Below are 20,679 nucleotides of genomic sequence, written 5' to 3' on the forward strand. Positions count from 1 at the left end.
ATGTATTAAAATTGTTTACCTGCTGTTTTCTGAAAAGAGTTGTAAATGTTAGAACTAGAAAATACTTTGTATGTCACCTGCTCATCCTAGGAGGGGCTGAGAAACAGATTATCACCGAAGCAGTTTTTCTAGGGGAGCCAAAAATAGATCACACAGTCTGTGTTCCTGGGTAGGGTAGGAGGTGAGATGAGATCATCTAGGTCAAGTCAGGAAGAAAAAGAGTATTCTTAAAGATTTAGAGAAAGAAGGATACCAGTGGATTGACAAATCCCATCTGAGGTCTCACCTGAGAAGATTTAAGACAAAATACATTTTCAAAATTCTCTAAATTAGTTTCCTGACTTACAAAGCCTTGCAGAGAAGGGCTCTCCTATAAATATATTCAATTATCTCGGTAAGTTCATAAGCCTTAGGAAGATGGTCTTGCACACTGAGGATAAAACAAAACATTGGATTGGTTGGACGTTTGCTAACTCTCCTTTCCTCCTATGTTGCTTCACACTAAGCTAGGAAGGAGATGAGATGTGAAGCCTCGATAACAGAAATGATTCTAAGCAGATGAGAGGTGAGACCTAGGTGTGCCTGAAATAATGCCCCAGCCACACGGATAAAGCAGAAGGAGCAAACTTGGGAAGCCACCCTGGCTGTCTCTTTGTTTGGGAGCTTTGATTCTTTCCTTCAGTATGACTTTTCTCTTACTGATCACTGCCCTGCAACCTCTCTCCTACAACCCCCTTTTGTGGGCGTAAGAGTCTCCTCTGTTTCTGTAGAACTTCAGTAAATTAAAATGGAAAGGAACTGACCTTAGAGGCCAACCCATATGTACACTGCTAAGCTAACTCCTCTTTCTGGCTTGTTGCTCTACTCTGCCCATAGGCTCCACTGTGATAAGAGAAGGGGTTACTTTACAGGCCCTTGAAACCAATGAATTCTAAGGGCTTTTATAGTAGCCCCAGTGTTGGCTGTACCCCGTGTGCCCTCAGTGATCAAAGGCAGCAGGTAAAGTAACCCTGAGTGATCATAATTTCTAGGTGTTCTTCCCTGTGCCTAAGTTCCAAATTCATAAAAATGTGAATGAACAAGTGTTCATTGTTTTAAAGCCTTTTGAGTATTGGGTTATCTGTTAGGTAAAGAATGAATCATTTTATTTATAACATAAAAAAATTTTCCACTAAGAAATGGAACATGATAACAGCTTGCTAAAGTGAATTCAGACTGGTGAACCCTGAGAGTTAGTACACATAGTACTTTTACCCATTTGTGAATCCATAAAGCACTTAGCTTTAGTCTTGATCACAGGTGTTAAGCTGTTTTATACATTTGCTTGTACTCCATGGGGATTTCCACATTTAGTTGACCATAGAACCCTTTTCCAAGCAGAATCTCATTGGACCATTGCTCTAAGGAACAGGGACGTAGCAGGGAAATGTTTGGTAAAGTGTTTCTTGCTGTTGGACACTTAGATTACAGTAGCTAGTTCTTATTATATAATATATGATATTGTAATGTAAGATAGCTGAGAACATCTCAACTCATTGCCTAGAATACACTCCTAGAAGTTAAATGGCTGGATAAAAATAACTTTAAAGGCTCTTATGTAAAATCTCAAATTATTTTCAAGAAATATCATTCAGCTTTTATACTCCAGCCTCATTGCTTTTCTCCATCCTAAATATTGAAAATTATCATTTAAAATATTTGTCAATGTAAAAGGTGGGATATGTTGTATTTTATAATGCATTTATAATAGCATGTACACATTTCTTTGGTGATTTGGTTATCTTTTTCTTTGTCTATTTTTGTATTTTGCATAACAGATAATAAAATGTATATGCAAGAAGCTTATAGAACACTAAATAGGTTGGACGAGAAAAAAATCCTCTTATGACATAATAATAAAAACTATAAATGTACAGAACAAATAATATAAAAAGCTGCAAGGGGAAACTAATATACAAAGGGAGAGCTATCAGAATTATGCTCATCTTCTCAAATCTAAAATCCAGAAGGGCCTGGGCATATGTCTTGCAAATGGCAACAGATATCAGCCTAAATTACTATACTCTTCAAAACTTTCAATCACCATAGATAGAGAAAACAAGATGTTTCATGAGAAAACCAAGTTTAAACAATATCTATCCACAAGTCCAGCCCTATAGAAGTTACTAGAAGGAAAACTTCAATCCAAAGAGGCTAACTATACCCGAGAAAACACAGGAAATAAATAACTACATACCAGCAAACCAAATGAAATAAAGCACACACATGTATGCATGTGTGCATGTGCACACTTACATATACAAACACTACCACCAAAAACTTCATAATATCAGGAACTGGCAATCATTGGTAATTAATATCTCTCTCAGTTCCCCAATAAAAAGACACCAGGTAACAGAGTGGGTGGATAAACAAAAATCATCATTCTGTTGTATACAAGAAATATACTTCAGCAACACAGATAGATATTACCTCAGAATAAAGGGCTGATAAAAGATTTTCCAAGCAAACAACCTCCTGAAACAAGCCGGAGCAGCCATTCTTAATATCTAATAAAAAGGCTTTAAACCAAAATTAATCAGAAGAGATAGGGAAGAATACCTTATACTCATCAAAGGAAAAATCCTCCAAGATGACGTTTTAATTCTGAACATCTATGCACAAAATGCAAGGACACCCATATTAATAAAAAAAAAAAATCCTGGTGGTGGTGGCACACACCTTTAATCCCAGCACGTGGGAGGCAGAAGCAGGTGGATTTCTGAGTTCGAGGCCAGCCTGGTCTACAGAGTGAGTTCCAGGAGAGTCAAAGCTACACAGAGAAACCCTGTCTCGAAAAGACCATAAATAAATAAATAAATAAATAAATAAATAAATAAATAAAAAATCACTTAAGCTTAAATCACACATTAATAGTGGGAGACCTCAACACCCACCTCTCACCAATTGACAGGTCATTGAAACAGAAACTAAGAGAAATAATGAAACCAACCAAGATCATGAATGGAATGGACCTAATATATATATATATATATATATATATATATATATATATATATATATATATATAACATTTTACCTAAACACAAAAGAATATACCTTTTTCTCAGCACTTCACAGAACCTTCTCCAAAATTGACCATAGATCACAAAGCAGTCTCAACAGATACAAGGAAATTGAATTATCCTCTTGTATCTTATAATAACATGTATTAAAGCTGGAATTCAACAACAGAAAGGCTACAAAATAATGGAAACTTACCTTTCTACTGAATGACCACTGATTCAGGGAAGAAAGAAAGAAAGAAAACGTCTTTCTAGAATTCAATGAAAATGAGGGCACAATATACCAAAACTTATGGGACACAACAAAAGCAGTCCTAAGAGGAAAGTTCATACCATTACATGCCTTCATAAAGAAATTGGAGCAATCTCATATTGGTGTCTCAAAAGCACACCTGAAAGCTCTAGAACAAAAAAGAAACAAGCACACCCAAGAGGAGTAGACATCAAGAGATAAGGTCAGGGCTGAAATCATTGTACTACAAAACAGAGAACTATACAAAGAATCAATGAAACCAAGAGTTGATTCCTGGAAAAAATCAACAAGATAGACATACCCTTAGCCAAACTAATTAAAGGCAGAAAGAATATCCAAGTGAACAATATCAGAAATGAAAAGGGAGACATTAAACAACAGACAAAGAGGAAATCTAAAGAGTCAGTAGGTCTTACCTCCAAAGCCTGTACTCCACAAAACTGGAAAATCTAAATGAGATGGATAATTTTCTCAATAGCTATCACTTACCAAGTTAAATAAAGGTCAGGTAAACAATTTAAATAGTCCCATAATCCCTAAGGAAGGAGAAACAATCACTAAAAGTCTCCCAACCAATAGGCTGTGCTTAGCCCTGCAGTGACTTGATGTTCCAGGGGGTTGGGTGATAACCAGAGGAGGGGTCCCACTTCTTAGAGGATATGGGGGAGGGAACATGGTTGGAGGATCTGCATGAGGAGTACTGGGAGGACAGGGTGACTGATATTAAATTACACAAATTTAAAACCTCAAATCTTAAAAATGAAACTTTATTTAAGATTGCTATTGCCACAAAAGTCTGAGAATAAAATGTACTATTACACAATTTATCTGACTCAGAGTAGGGGAACCAAGAAGTTTTCAAGAAATTGGAGAAAATAATGATGTTCAGTTTTTAAAAAAAAGCAGAAGCATGTATTTGTGACACTTAAACTTAGAGAGAACTTGTGAATTCTGTGATCATTCAGACAGGCTACAGTTGAGTTTTTGACAGCAATAGTCATAAGTGTATTTCAGGTCGCAGATTAGAAAGCCTCTCTCTCTCTCTATCTCTCTCTCCTTTTTAACTTTTAAGAACTATTGTTGTTTTAGTTTCTTTTCAATTGCTGTGACAAAATTTCATAACCAAAGAAAATCATAAAAGAAAATGTTTAATTTGGATCTCATTGTCCCAGAGGATTAGAGTCCACGCCATTGTGATAGGGAGGATGGCAGTATATGGGAAAGGCACTGACACAGTAGTTGAGAGCACACATCTTTTTTTTTTTATTTTTTGCTGATTGTTGTATATTTTTATGAAAAGAATGACTGGTATTAAATAAAAAAAAAGTCTCCTAACCAAAAAGAGCCTAGGGTCAGATGGTTTTAGTACATAATTCTATGAGACTATTTATTTTTTCTTTTTAGGGTATTTTTTTAAAAAATGGATATTTTATTTATTTACTTTCAAATGTTATCCCCTTTCCTGGTTACCCCTCTGCAAACTCCCTATCTCATCGCCCCCTTACCCTGATTCTATGAATGTACTCCCCCACCCACCTACCTACCCACTTCCACCTTACCGCCCTAGCATTCCTCTACATTGGTACATCAAACTCTCACAGGACCAAGGGATCTCCTCCCATTGATGCTAGATAAGGCGCCTTCATCTCTCCTTCAGTGCTTCCCCTAACTCCTCCATTGGAGTTCCTATGCTCAATCCGATGGTTGGCTGCAAGCATCCTCATCTGTATTGGTCAGAATTTGGCAGAGCCTCTCAGGAGACAGCTGTATCAGGCTCCTATCAGCAAATACTTCTTGGCATCTGCAATAGTGTCTGGGTTTGGTGTCTGCATGTTGGATGGATCCTCAAGTGGGGCAGTCTCTGCATGACTTTTCCTTCAGTCTCTGCTCCACTCTTTGTCCCTGTATTTCCTTTAGACAAGAGCAATTCTGAGTTAAAATTTTGGAGATGGGTGGGTGGCTCCATCCCTCAACTGGGGGGCTATGCCTAACCTCTGGATATAGTCTCAACAGGTTCTCCTTCCCCTGAATGGGGTATTTCAGCTAATGTTATCCCTGTGGGGTCCTGGGAGGCTCTTAATTCCTGGCATCTGGGACTTTCTGGTTGCTATCCCCAGCTCCCTGTCCCCCACCTACACACCAGCTACATCCACAGCTACACACCTCTATTCAACTTCCTGACCCTCTGTACATCTCCTCCATCTTCTCCCATACCTTATTTTCCCCCCTCTTTTCCCCTCCCTCTCTTCTCTTCTTTCCAAGTCCCTCCCAGTCTCTACTTCCCTTGATTATTTTGTTCCCTCTTCTAAGTAGGACTGAATCATCCACTCTTTGGTCTTCCTTCCTCTTAAGTTTCATGTGTTCCATGAGTTGTATCATGGATATTCCATTCTCTTTGCCTAATATCTACTTATCAGTGAGTACATACCATGTGTGGTCTTTTGTGACTGAGTTACCTCACTTAGTATGATTTTTTTAGATCCATCCACTTGCCTGTGAATTTCATGAAGTCATTGTTTTTAAGAGCTGAGTAGTATTCCATTTTGTAAATGTGCCACATTTTCTCTATCCATTCCTCTGTTGCAGGACATCTGGGTTATTTCTAGCTTCTGGCTATTATAAATATGGCTGCTGTGAACATAGTGGAGCATGTGTCCTTATTACAGGCTGGTGCATCTTCTGGGTATATTCTCAAGAATGGTATAGCTGGGTCTTCAATTTTCTGAGGAAGTACCAGACTGATTTCCAGAGTAGTTGTACCAGCTTGCAATCTCACCAGCAATGAAGGAGTGTTCCTCTTTCTCCACATCCTCACCAGCATCTGCTGTCACCTGAATTTTTTTATCTTAGCCATTCTGAGGTGGAATCTCAGGGTTGTTTTGATTTGCATTTCCCTGATGACTAAGGATGTTGCATATTTCTTTAGGTGTTTCTCAGCCATTTGACTTTCCTCAGTTGAGAAATCTCTGTTCCTCATTTTTTTAATAGGGTTATTTTGTTCTCTGGAGTCTACAACAACAATTAGTGGAACACAGCCTAATAGAATGGATGCAAAAGCAGGACCCATCTTTCTGCTGTATCCAGGAAACATATTTCAACATCAAAAATAAGCATTGTCTCAGGGTAAAGGGCTGAAAAAAAGTATTCCAAACAAAATGACCTCAGAATCAAGCTGGTGTAGCCATTTTAACATCTAACAAAATAGCCTAAAACAAAAACTAATCAAAAGAGAGAGGAAGGAGTTGTTCGATTGTTATATATTGTTCATTCTCTATATTATTCATGGTTCAGATTTTAATCTCATTTTGGTTTATATTATTTATTGGAATTTATTGGAATATACATTTTAAGGCATATATTTTTGATTTTATGGATTTCATTGGAATCTGTTGTAATGCTCCCCTTTTCATGTTTAGTTTTGTTTATTTGTGATTTCTTTATTTTAATTTTTGTTAGTTTGACTAAAATTTTGCTGATCTTGATTATGTTTTCAAAGAACCAGTTTTTGGTTCCATAGAATCTGTGTTTTGTTCCTCTTTAATTAATCTATGCCCTGATAATAATCATTATCTTTATATACTGATTTTAGGCTTGATTTTTAAGTTTGGCTTTTCTTAGGCTTCAAGATGCATCATTAGGGTATTTATTTGAGATCTCTCGGATTTAAAAAAATATTAAGTTTGGTCAGACAGCGGTGATTCATCTCTTTAATTTCAGCACTCATGAGGGATCTCTATGACTCTGAGTCCAACCTGATCTACAAAGTGATTTCCAAGAGAGCCAATGCTTGAAAAACAAACAAACAAACAAACAAACACGTTTAAAGTATAAACCTTTCTTTATGAACTGCTTTCAATGTGCATGGTATTTTTGAGTATGTTACATTTTCATTTAATTCAATTCTAGAAACTTGTTTCTATTTTAGCATCCACCATTTATGCATGTCCTTTAAATCTCCATGACAATGTGTATTTTCTGTAATTTCTCTTGCACTTGATACTAGTTTTATTCCATTGTGATTATATGAAATAAAATAAATTATTTCAGTATGTCTATAGGGTTGAGACATACTTTGCATACCAAGCAGTCTGTAGTCTATTTTAGATTAAGTTTTGTGGGTAGCTGAGAACTATTGGGGTAGAATATTCTGTTGGATGTTTTTAAGGGCCTATTCGCTTGCTCTGTGATATTATTTAATTCTGATATTTCTCTGATTAGCTGTTTTTCTTCAGGATTATCTTTCCATTGGTCGGGGTGAAGTATTGAAATCATCTTTTATTATTACCCTCGGGCTTATCTGTGATTTTTGTAGTCAGTAGTCAGCAGAATTTGTGTTATGAAATTAGTTATACTTGTGTTCTGTGTGTTTAGAATTGTTTTCGTCCTCTTGATGAAGTGACCTTCTTTGAAGTGGAAAGTCAGTTGTGCCAGATGGTGGTGTGCTGGGGCAAACATGTGAAAGAGTATATTTCTGAAGCAAACACAAGTGAAAGGATGTTTTACTAAAGCAAACATGTAAAAGGATGAGTTCTGAAGGATTTTTCACTAATGACACACAATGGTTCATCTTACATGCATTATTGAGCTCTATTTGATTTGACTCTCTAGAGAAACATATCAAAAACTTTTTAAATGGTTTCTCTAGCTTCTTGCCACTTCCTCAGCCTTGGACCAATTTGCAGAGTGATATCAGCTGATACAGACTCACATGCTGAGGCAAAAGAGGTTGTGAAGCAAGACCCATGAAGAGCATGTGGTGTTTGGTGGGAGTATAAATAGGACTTGATGGATAGGGATGTGGGCGTGGCTTGCTGGCATAGGTAGCTTGGCAATACTTCTTGATATCCACTTTGCTAAGAGAGGCCCAGCTGAGAACCTCTCCTGGCATCCCTGGTGGTCCTAGTTTTACCTGGTGACTCATGCCATTTTGGTTGAGGCCTAGCTGTTCCTGTTAGGTCATGTGTCCACTGCTGCTATTCTGTCACTACTGAACTAGACGACTGATATATCTGTCAAGTGTTTGCAAGTGGACTGTGCTGCTGTTGCTGACCTGTGACCAGAACTGCTGATTTCCTGACAAAGCAGATTTGCTCCAAAGAACCATTTCAAAACAGGTCCACTAGCCCTGTATCATAATAACTTTTCTTTTCTACTACCTCTGGTGGGTGGTGGGCTAGAAGGGAGGTTTAAAGTGTTTAAGAACCATTATTAAAACCATTTATTAAAATAGGGATTGAGAAAAATTAAAGACTACAGGTGGTGCCTAACCTGTCTTAGGTGCCAGTGCCAGCTGGTACAACCAACAGGAAAACCACAACTTGGGGAATGAGGATGATTAAAGGAAATACAGAAAGAAGATGCAAGAGGCAGGTATGGCAGGGCAGCTGGTGAATACTATGCCACTGAGCATTTTCTCAGTTTATTTTAAAGTCAAGCAACACAAAGCATGACCAATTCCAGGAAGATAAACAATGACCAAAAAATGCTTACATGGTGAGTTTATGGCACACTGTATCTATGTTTGGCTAAGCCCATTTCCTTCAGGATAGAATAGTCTCTCAAGAATTATGTAGAAGCAGAAGAACTTGACTGGGTATAACATATGTCTTAAAAACAAAGACAGATGTTGCCAGACTCATTTATGATTAGTCACAAGTAAAAGTCAGCCTAAGTTAACTCTGGAAGTGCTCTATACATGCCCCTCATTTTTATCTATACAAGCCAAAACTGGTATAGAAAGACTGTGCCTGTCTTAGGCATCCCCTCAAGAAGTGTGGACCTTACCTGTTATTGGCACATTAATCCTAGCATTCATGTCATGTCTTAGGTTGATCCACCTCTGAGAGAATGTTACCCATCTTTTTTTGTCTATAAGAGGCACTTTATCAGTCACAAAGCAGAAAGTTGTGCCTATCTTAAGTTGCTACTGGAAAACATAGCTCTTTTTTTTTTTTTGAACCATCAGAATATACTTTTATTGCTTCAGTTATTCTTTTTTTTAATTATAGTGTAATCACATAATTTTTACATTCTCATATACCTTCTCTTGCTCTCTTTTAAAATCATGGTCTTTTTTTGCATTAATGAAAACATAGCTCTTACCCATCATTCGCACATAAATTCTTGTATTCATGTCCTGTCTTAGGTTGAGAAGGTTTTCAAGATGATCTTACCTGTCATTGACTACCAACTTCTGCTAAGGAAGATGTTGGAGCTCAAACTTATGTAATTCTGATTTGACATCTGTAATAGCTCTAATGTTTCCTCTCAAAAGAACAGGTAATAGACAGGCAATAAAAAGGGCAATAAGTCAAGTCCTGCTATGCCTAATAAGAGAGATGTAAATGAGGACCGTGAAGGAAAAATGGCCTGTAACTTTTTCAGAATATCATTTGCAATACCAACAGTATCAAAAGACAAAGGTTTTGCATTTCTTAAACTTACAAGGTCCTTATGCAGGGCTAACAAATCTAAAGAAGTATTCATATTATGCCAAATACCCTGAATGTGCCTTTTCACTCTGTTTCAGTTATGCTGACCCTCATTATACATTCTTGGAGTTATACAAATCCAAATATATTGAGCACGAGATCCCAAATAGCTCCTTGTACCTCATATTCCATGATCTGAACTGTATCATATAATGTGTCAATTCTTTGTTCTAGCCATCTATCCAAATCTTCTTATATGCATGGGGCATTGGTTACATGTTCTGCAAAATGATTAACATGACTAGCCATTTGTACCTCTAAAGCCAATGAATAAGTAGTGGCCTTGGCTATAAGTGTTATGAGAGCAACAACACCTGCAATCATCAGCCGAACCATACATTTGCTTCTTGCCAGAGCATGATCTAATTCTTCTAATATGTGTAAGCCCTTTTCAGAATACCAAGGTTCAGATAAATGTACAGGAATCATAATAAAAGCTGGTTGATGTACTATCATTACAGACTGACCATCATCCAGTGCAGAACACAATTGGGAAAAAACAATTAAAAAAAGAAACACCGAACTCATTATCAGAGCCAATAACAAAGGTAGCATTCCCAATTAATAAAAGATTAGGAGAGGTAATGCAAGATGTCACATTTACCTTAACCTCAGAACTCGTTTAATTTTTCACCATAGCAATCATAACATCATTCAGGCTATTGCCAATTTCCAAATATGTCACTGAAAATGTCCAGAACGCACCCTCCAAATGCCCACTCTAATTTCCTTTTGTCCAATACTGGATTGATTTCTAGACCAGTCCATGATTGAATCAGAATAACCAGCCACATTAAAGGAAAGAAGAGGGTCATTATAACAACCTCTCCATTTGATTGAATTTTTGAAGGCAGGTTCCATAGTCTCCATGTTCTCTGTCCCGCAAGATCTAAAAGCCTGAGGCAAGGCAACTTGTCTAGTCTGTGATATTGGCATTCCCATTATAATGCTTTGTATTTCAATCTTAGAGATATTCTTTTTCCAAATCTTAGGGCTCACAGAAACATATCCAGCATTGATACTATTTCTAGAAAAACATATAGGTTGGCCTGGACCCATAGCAATGTAATTCACTAATTTAAAATACTTTTTACTCTCAGACCAAGAAAATCCTAACAGCTGAGTATTATTAGAGGTCACAAGTACTCCTGGCCTTGACCATACTGAAATATGTAGGAAAGGTGGATCAGGAACATATGCCTAGTACAGCTTTCCTGTCACCATTGTCAGGGCATTCAGCAAGATCATGGTCAGCATCATTCTTTGTTCCAGCAACAGTATGTTTCACCAATCACTCTTATAGTCACCTGCACTCCTTCACCATCCTGTGAAAAAATACATGTGCAGCCTCATCCCCATATCAATATTACATACCCAGGTCATAATCCCATCAGAGGATCTTTCCATCTAACATAAGCAAAACTCATGTTGGATTGGAGGATGCCAGAAATGTTCAGCATCTGATTTACCTGCTTCATCTAATGTCAGAAAAATTAAAATAGAGTATGATGAAGACAGGTATGTGGTGTAGGGGTGTGTACTTACCACTTTTTTATCTTTATCACTTGTTGTTTAGTACTCTATGAGATCTTTCTGCAATTCCTTGCCCTTGTGGATTATAGAGAATTCATGTTTTGTGGACAATATTGAATTGTTGACAAAAGGGTTGAAATGCTTTGTTAGTATATCCAATGCCATTATCAGTTTTTACAATTTTAGGGGTGGCAAAAATAGCAAAGCATTTTAAGCAATGAGTTATAATTTGTTTAGTAGCTTCTCCTGTCAAGGCAGATGCATATATGAATCCTGAATATGCATCTATCATGACATGAATATAATTTAGCTTTCCAAAGTTAGAAATATGAGTATTGTCCATTTGCCAAAGTTGATTAGGCAGTAGTCCTTGTGGATTCACACCATAATGGAGTTAGAAAAATGTGGGCATTGAGAACATTGTTTAAGCTGCTCAAATATCTTCTTGAGAAATTTGAAATTGCCTTCTTAAACCTTTGCTATTTTGATTATGAAGAGCATGTGATCATTGAGCAATTCAAGCTTTGCTAAACAAATGGCAGCAACATGAGTTAATGTATCTGCTGCACAATTTTCCTCAGACAGGGGGCCAGGGAGGGAAGTATGGACCCTGATGTGTCCCACATAATATGGATGTAGTCTGTTCCTCATGCTAGATTGAATTTGCTAAAACAATTGTAAAATTTGACTATTCTGAGAATTTATAAAAGAGACAGTTTCTGGCATTGTTAAAGTTTGAACAATGAATTAGCTATCTATTCAGAAATTTAAAGGAGAAAGTTACCTTTTTGTACTCAGCTAAGAACTTTAATAAAATCATAAACAACATAAATATAAAGTGATGCAATCCATAACATGCAAATTTCCAATTAATTTCTGTTATTTGAGTGGGTGCTAAGAAAAGAAAGACTGTATCCAAACTAAAAGTGTTTGAAATTTACCTTTTTTGAATCCAGTATATAGGCAGCTCTTCTATAAGAGGATCCATCAGTAAAGACTAAAGTAGCTTGTTTTGTAAGAGTAGTGATCAAATTATGGGCAAATACAAACTTATGAAGACTAGCAAATTTTATCATGTTTTAGCAAGAATAATGATTGCCATTTTTTTCCTGAAAAATTGGCAAATACCATAAGCTAAATATCCGAAATTTGATAGATCCAATCAATTTCCAACTTAGTAAAAGGAACAAAGATTTCATTGGAATCCTTTCCAAAATATTTGCATGATTCTCCCCTGTATAGTTCCACTAACATGGCAACCACTTCATAGTGAAGAGTGAATACTTTAGCAGGAGAGACCAACAGATGTAACCAGAGTAAGGGTCCATTCTGCCACAATACCACAGTAGGCATATGCAAAGTAGGTAAAACACAAGCTCTCCATAGCCTAGCACAGTCAATATAATGGATTACTTGTTGTTATATAGCCTTTCAACTAAAGATAATGCTTGACATCCTTCCTCAGTTATAGACCATAGAGATAAAGGATCAGAATCTCCTTTTAAGATGACAAATAATGGCTTTAATTTTCCTGTAGCTGTCTTTAACAATGGTCTAAGCCAATTTACATCTCCTAATAGTTTCTGAAAAATAATTTAAAGTTTTTAATTTATATTTTCTCAGCTGTGTTTTTTGAGGTAAAATAGTTTTTAGATACAATTGGTGTCCTAAATATGTATAGAGGGGCTGACATTGAATTTTCTCTGGAGCAACAACCAACCCTTTTTTTCTTCAATGCCTGTTGTAGTTGGGTATAGGCTTGCAGCAAATAACATTCATATTTTTAGATAGTAATATAACATCCATATGATAAACTATATACACATGCGGGTATAAATGTCTAGCAATGGCAATTGCTTGAGCTACAAACTTTCATCATAACGTGGTACTATTAGCCATCACCTGTGGTAAAGATTTCCAATGGTATCTCCTCACAAGTTCTTTAAAGTCGGTTGCTTCTGCACTAGCTGTTCTGTAGCAGCGATTTTTTTTTTTCTGCCTTAAGAGGCCACTGATTCACCCAAATAGGTGAATCATTGATCTTGGAAATCTTATCAGCATAGTGTGCAGTTGGTCTGTGATCTCTAGTGAAAATATCTCAACCCAGTTTAGGATCTCCAAATATCAAGTATAATAGCTTCCTTTCTGCCCTGGCTCTGTACTACTAGACCTCCTGTTGGTAAAAAGCCCTGGTTGAACATTTGTTGTGTGATTACATCAGTAGGGCTAAACATCACAACATCCATTTCCTTTATAATATCTCTTTCCCATGAATTTGGAGGCAGTCCTGTAACAATATATGGCTGAAATTTCCCCTTATATCTCTCTAAATCCTCCCAATTTAAGAGATCACTGCTTTGTTTAGGGTTATGACTCTGCCTTATCCCTTGTAGTTGAATCATAGTGGCCTGCTTAGGCCATCCACCAGGCCATTGTTCAGTAGAAATGACAGATATATCAGCACCAGCATCTAAAAGACTAGAAAACAATTTCCCGTTAATTTTTAAAATAAGCTCTGGTTATTGAGAAGAAATAGTTTGTACCCAACTGGCATCAGAGGGTCTAAAACCAGCATTCCCTCTGTTTTATTTACTTCTGTTATGTGTATTTATTATGGATAATAGGAATCATTGAGCTATTCCCTGCCCTGGTTACAGCACAGATATGGTCCCAGATGAGGAGGTCATAATTTTTATTTCTCCTCCATAATCTGAATCAATCACTCATGGGGCTACTAACAACAAACTTACTGTTCCTGATAGGACCATAAATACCAGTAGGCAATGCTTGCACATCCATTCCAGTAGTCAGCACTGTACAGGTTGAGGGGAGAAGTTGCTACCTGGGGTGATCTGACAAAGGTGAATGGATTTCCTTGTTGTAGGACAGATGGTGTTTCCCTATAGCATTGTTCCAGGGCCTAGGGCTGGACCCTCCCCCTGTTTCCTCAAGGGAGAATGTTACCCAGGTTATCTCTTTTAGATATGCACTCTTTAGCCCATTGTTTTCCTCTTTACAATGATGACACAGGCCTATATCTTTTATATGAGCATTATTAGACTTTATCACTTCTCTGAACATTGCTTTATTTGATGCCTCATTCTTCTACATCTAAAACAACTCCCTGGATGTCCAGGATGTCCTTGAAAAATTTGAGGCTTTTGTTGATCAAACAAGATTTGTTTAATAGTTTCTCCCTGGAAGGCAGCAGCCATAGTCAATCCTTGAGTATAGGATGGTTCTATGTCCGTGCATAAATGGATATATTCAGAGATATCTCCATTCTTTATATGTGGTTGAATTGCTGCTTGACAAGCAGAGTTTGCATTTTTATAGGCTAGCTGCTTTACTAGTAAATGGCCACAATCAGAATCATGAAAAAGTCTGCTAGCAACTTTCAGTAGTGATTCACAAATTCCTGAAAAGGCTGATCTGGCCCTTGTCTTATTTTTATAAGTCTTGATGAAGCATCCATTTTGTAGGTAAGGCACTCTGCTGGGATATCCCTGCATAGTGTCCTTCTCTGGCTAGTATTTCATAATTTACCCCAGAATTATAAACATGGGCATTCACTTGAGTAATTATTTAACAATGATCATCAAATTTTGTTTTCCAAAGTAATTTATCCCCTCCACTTCAGCAAACTCTTGCCAGCTGTTTCTAATCACCAGGAAGTAAAGCATCTGTAGCTAAATTCTCAAGTATAGCCATAGTGAAAGGATAGGTAGGCCCATATTGGGCACATGCAGTCTTTAATTTCTTCAACTATTTAAAAAGTATAGGTTAATGAATTCTATCAAGATTGCCCTGTGCATCAATGCTCCTCAAATACAGGGCACTGTAAATGAAATCCTGTATATCTAGAGCATGCTGTAATCCTGCCTGCAATGGGGACATAATTTTTTTTTATTAAAGGTAAGAGGTTCCCTCCCCTGGACTTAAGGTAAATCCATGCCACTAAAGGATTCTGTCTCTTCATAGGTAGATATAGACCTGTTAAAATTCTAGGCATGATAATATCCTCCTCCTTTCTTTCAGTCTGTAACTTCCTTAAATTTTTCCCATTAAATGGGTAAGACCTTGATCCTTTCTGTTCATCCTTACTCTTATGTCTGTGAGTTACTGTAATCAATTCTTATTATATTTTCTAGTTTCTTCCTCTAAGTCTTCTTTCTCAGGATCAACTCAGTGTTGTTATAGCCTTTTGAGTATCCTCATAAAGAGAAGGGACAGTAGGCTTGGTAGCATTATCTTTATTTAATTTGGTCTTATCAGTGATCACTGCTAGAGGATCTAATATCACTTGGATCATTTCCTTCTCATGACTAGTGTCTAGGCTGTCCTTAATTAAAGGCCACAGTTGAAAGTATCCACAGGGATTTTCTCAGGCTCATTGGTATCATAATGATCATGCAATTTTTGTCCTACCATTATCCAGGTTTCTAAATTTATGGTCCCTTCTTTGGGGATCCAAAGACATATTTCCTCTACAAAATCTAAAAACTTGAGCAACTGCTGCTGTCTTATCTTAGCTCCCTGTGCTCTAAACATATCTCTGAAAATATGCACAAAAAGCAAGTGAATATTTCTCTGTCCCATTTTTCTTGTTCTTTCTCTACTTTTTTCTTTTTCTTTTTTCTATGCCTATTTTTTCCTGAGCTCCCATAAATTTTTTTAGCTCCTTACTTTTTCTAAGTTCTCTTATCTGTTTTCCTATGTCTTTTACTCCTGAAAGTTATTCACCACTGCCAACACTTTCTCTTTTTCTGAGCACTCCAATTTTATTGGTTTCCTTCACTGTATCCCTCGTAGTCAGGCCTTTATATTGGGCACCATTTGCTGGAGCCTGACAGTCAGTCAACATGAAAAACACAACTAGGGGAGTGAGGATGATTATAGGAAAGGTAGAAAGAAGATGCAAGAGACAGATATGGGACAGTTATAGGTCAATAAAACACCCCAACAAGTTTATTTTTTCAGTGTCTTTTAAAGGCAAACAGCAGAAAGCATGATCAACTCTAGAAAGTTAAACAATCACCAGAAATGCTTTTATGGTAAGCTGATGGTATACAGTATCTATGTTTGACTAAGCCCATTCCCTTCAGGCTTGTACAGTCTCTCAAGGATTTTGTACAAGTGTAGGAACTTGGCAGAATATAACATCAGTCAATTAAAAAGAAAGACATGTTAGCTGACTTATTCATGAGTAATCACAAGCAAGAAGTCAGCCAAAGTTAACTCCAGATGTGATCCCCACAGAGGTGATATGGTAGTTGCTCCTGGAGAAGGTATTGATGTAAGTGATAGAGAACAATCACAAACTATGCCTGTGGTCAAAAAACAGGGCACACAGGGCTCAGAGGGACTGAGTTTCAAAATTTACAAAAGGGGTCACTGCTGGCATACCAACAGCTTTGCCCCTAAAATTATTATCAAACAAGCCTTTCTGACAAGAGCAGTGGCCCATAGCAAAACAATTGCAGGCACTTGAACAACTGGTTCAGGAGCAACTAGAGGCTCAATATATAGAAGAGTCTACCAGCCCATGGAATTCCCTTGTGTTTGTTGTAAAAAAGAAATCAGGAAAATGGAGGAAAATAATGGATTTAAAGTCAGTTAACAAAGTAATTCAACCAGTGGATCTTTTACAGCCTGGACTTTACCATCTTTGTTACCAAAATCATGGCCTATAATAATAGTTGATTTGAAAGATTTGTCTTTTTTTTTCCCTCAGAATCCTTGCATGACAAAGATAGGGAAAGGTTTGCTTTCTCAGTACTTACTTTGAATAATAGCCATCCACTAAAGATACACTACTGGGAGGTACTTACACAGAAAATGTTAAATAGTCCAATTTTATGTTGGTATTTTGTGCAACAACCATTAGAAATAATTTGTAAACAATTTCCTTAATCTATCATTTATCATTATATGGATGATATTCTGTTGGCTGATCCTGACAAAGTTGTTTTAGAGAATATGTTTAAGGTAACACAAAAAATTCTGCCATGCTGGGAGTTTCAGATTGCTCCAGAAAAAATACAAAGAGGAGTTTCACTTAGTTATTTGGGTTATAAAATCAGTCAACAAAAATTTGACCACAAAAGATACAGATCTGTAGGGACCAATTGCAAACTTTTAACAATTTTCAAAAATTAATGGGAGATATTAACTGGCTGAGGTCTACAATTGGATTAAGTACCTATAAATTGAATAATTTGCTTCAAACATTAAAAGGAGATTCAAATTTAAACAGTCCAAGATCTTGAACAGCTGAAGCAGAAAAAGAGTTAACTCTTGTAGAACAAAGACTGCAAGAGACATAAATGGATTGAATTGATCCTAAACTTTAGTGTATTCTGGTCATTTTATCTTCAATTCATTCTCCTACTGGGCTCATTATGCAAAGGGAAGAAAGATCTACCTGAAGACCTAGCTATGCCATTTTTGGGAACATACCCAAAGGATGCCCCACATTTCCACAGTGTTCTACTATGTTCATAGCAGCCTTATTTGTTATACCCAGAAGCTAGAAATATACCCAGAAGCTAGAAATAGCCCACATGTCCCACGATAGAAGAATGGATACAGAAAATGTGGTTCATTTACACAGTGGAATACTACTCAGCTATTAAGATTGAGGACATCCTGAGTTTTGCAGGCAAATGGGTGGAACTTGAAAATATCATCCTGAGTGAGGTAACTCAGACCTAAGGTATGTACTCACTAATAAGTGGATGTTAGCAAAAAAAAAGAAAAAAAGTACAGAGTACCCAAGATACAGTCCACAGAATACATTGAAATGATCATTCACCATGATCAAGTAGGCTTCATCCCAGGGATGCAGGAATGGTTCAATATATGGAAATACATCAATGTAATCCACTACATAAACAAACTCAAAGAAAAAAAACCAGATGATTGTTTCATTAGATTCTGAAAAAGCATTTGACAAAATTCAACATCCCTTTATGTTAAAAGTCTTGGAAAGATCAGGAATTCAAGGCCCATACTTAAACATAGTAAAAGCAATATACAGCAAACCAGTAGCCAACATCAAACTAAATGGAGAGAAACTTGAAGCAATCCCACTAAAATCAGGGGCTAGACAAGGGTGTGCTCTCTCTCCCTATCTATTTAATATAGTACTTGAAGTTCTAGCTAGAGCAATTAGACAACAAAAGGAGGGCAAAGAGATAAAAATTGGAAAGGAAGAAGTCAAAATATCGCTATTTGCAAATAATATGATAGTATACTTAAACGACTCCAAAAACTCTACCAAAGAACTCCTACAGCTGATAAACAATTTCAGCAAAGTGGTTGGATATAAAATTAACTCAAACAAATCAATAGCCTTCCTATACTCAAAGAATAAACAGGCTGAGAAAGAAATTAGGAAAATGACACCCTTCACAATAGTCACAAACAATATAAAGTATTTTGGTGTGACTCTAACCAAACAAGTTAAAGATCTGTATGACAAGAACTTCAAGTCTCTGAAGAAGGAAATCAAAGATGACCTCAGAAGATGTGAAGATCTCCTATGTTCGTGGATTGACAGGATTAATATAGTAAAAATAGCCATCTTGCCGAAAACAATATACAGATTCAATGCAATCCCCTGTTGTTGAATTAGGAAAGGCTGAATGAAGCTGAGGAGAAGGGCAATCCTGTAGGAGGACGAGCAGTCTCAATTAATCTGAATCCCCAAGATCTCTCAAACACTGGACCACCAAACAGGCAGCATACACCAGCTGATATGAGGCTACCAACACATATACAGTAGAGGACTGTGTTCATTCAGAGATGATGCACCTAATCTTCAAGAGACTGGAGACCCCAGGGATTTTAGAGGTCAGGTGTGTAGGGGGTTGAGGACAACCACATGGAGACAGGGGTTGGGGAGGAGGTATGGAATGTGGAACAGTTGGAGGGTGAACAGGAAGTGGATAAAATATGGAGTGTAAAAAAATAAACTAATTAATTAAAAACATATGTTAATATCCATATGATAAAAATATAATAATAAAAATAATAATAAAACAATGATGATAATAATAGTTTCATGTTTGCACAATGAAAATGTGGTTTGACTTTTACATTAATCTCCAAACTGTAGGAATTAAGAAAAAAAGTAAAAAATTGAAGGCATATATAGAGAAGATTTCTGAATTAATTATAAAAGGTAGAATAAGACTATGTCAGTTGGCAAGAACAGATTCAGCTGAAACTATAGTACCTCTTACAAATGCTGAGATTATGTCATTATGGGTAATCAATGATGATTGGCAAAAAGCTTGTTGTAACTTCTTGGGTAAAATTAATAACAAATATCCAACAATCAAATGTGTACAGTTTGTAAAAAGAACTAATTGGATTCTTCTACATATAGTAAAGAGAGTGCTAATTATAGAGGCACCAACATTTTATACTGTTGAAAACAAGATGGTGGGTGGCAGGTTATTTGTCAGATAATCTAAGTAAGGTGGTCAAAAGTCCATATAAATTTGTTCAAAAATTAGAATTGTTTATTATTCTTATGGTATTATTAGATTATCCTGAATCTCTTAATACAATTACTGATTCTTTATATGCAGAAAGAGTTATTTTGTATATTGAGACAGCTGAATTTGTACCTGATGACTCAGAATTAACCTTGTTACTTATACAATCACAGGCCACAGAAATAGAAATTATCCATTATATATTACTGATATTCGATCTCATAGAGATTTACCAGGTCCATTAACTCAAGGAAATAATGAAATTGACCTATTACTAATAGGAACTATATTAGAAGCCTCAAATTTTCATGAGAAACATCATGTTAATGGGAAAGGTTTAAAGAAAAAAAATTCCATCACTTGACAACAAGCCAAAACCTTCTAAAATGTCATACATGTTCTTTATGTAACCAAAGTCTATTACCTGCTGGTAGTAACCCTAGAGGTACTAAAATGACATTGGGCAGATGGACATTTTCCATTTGCAGGATTTGGAAAGCAAAGGTATACAGATTTGTGGATAGCTCTGGGGCTATTTGCAATTTGATGCTAATTCCTTGTTTGCAGAGTTGCAAACAAGGAATGAGTCAGCACTCAGATGCTTTTTTTGTAAACTTTCTTCCCACCTTAATTTGTAAAATAAAGGCTAGAGCCTGTGATTGGGCAGAAAAAAAGGAAGTTGGAGCTGAAAGAGAGAGAGAGAAGAGGAGGAGAGGGAGAGAGAGAGAGGACAAAGGAGTAGGAGGTGGAAGGAAAGTAGAGCAGAAGCCTAGAGAAACCACAAGTTATAGGGGGTCTCATAGATGGGGAGGATGGTAGTATAGTGGTAGATC

Source organism: Mastomys coucha, unplaced genomic scaffold (assembly GCF_008632895.1).
Source record: "Mastomys coucha isolate ucsf_1 unplaced genomic scaffold, UCSF_Mcou_1 pScaffold6, whole genome shotgun sequence".
Lineage (NCBI taxonomy): Eukaryota > Metazoa > Chordata > Mammalia > Rodentia > Muridae > Mastomys > Mastomys coucha.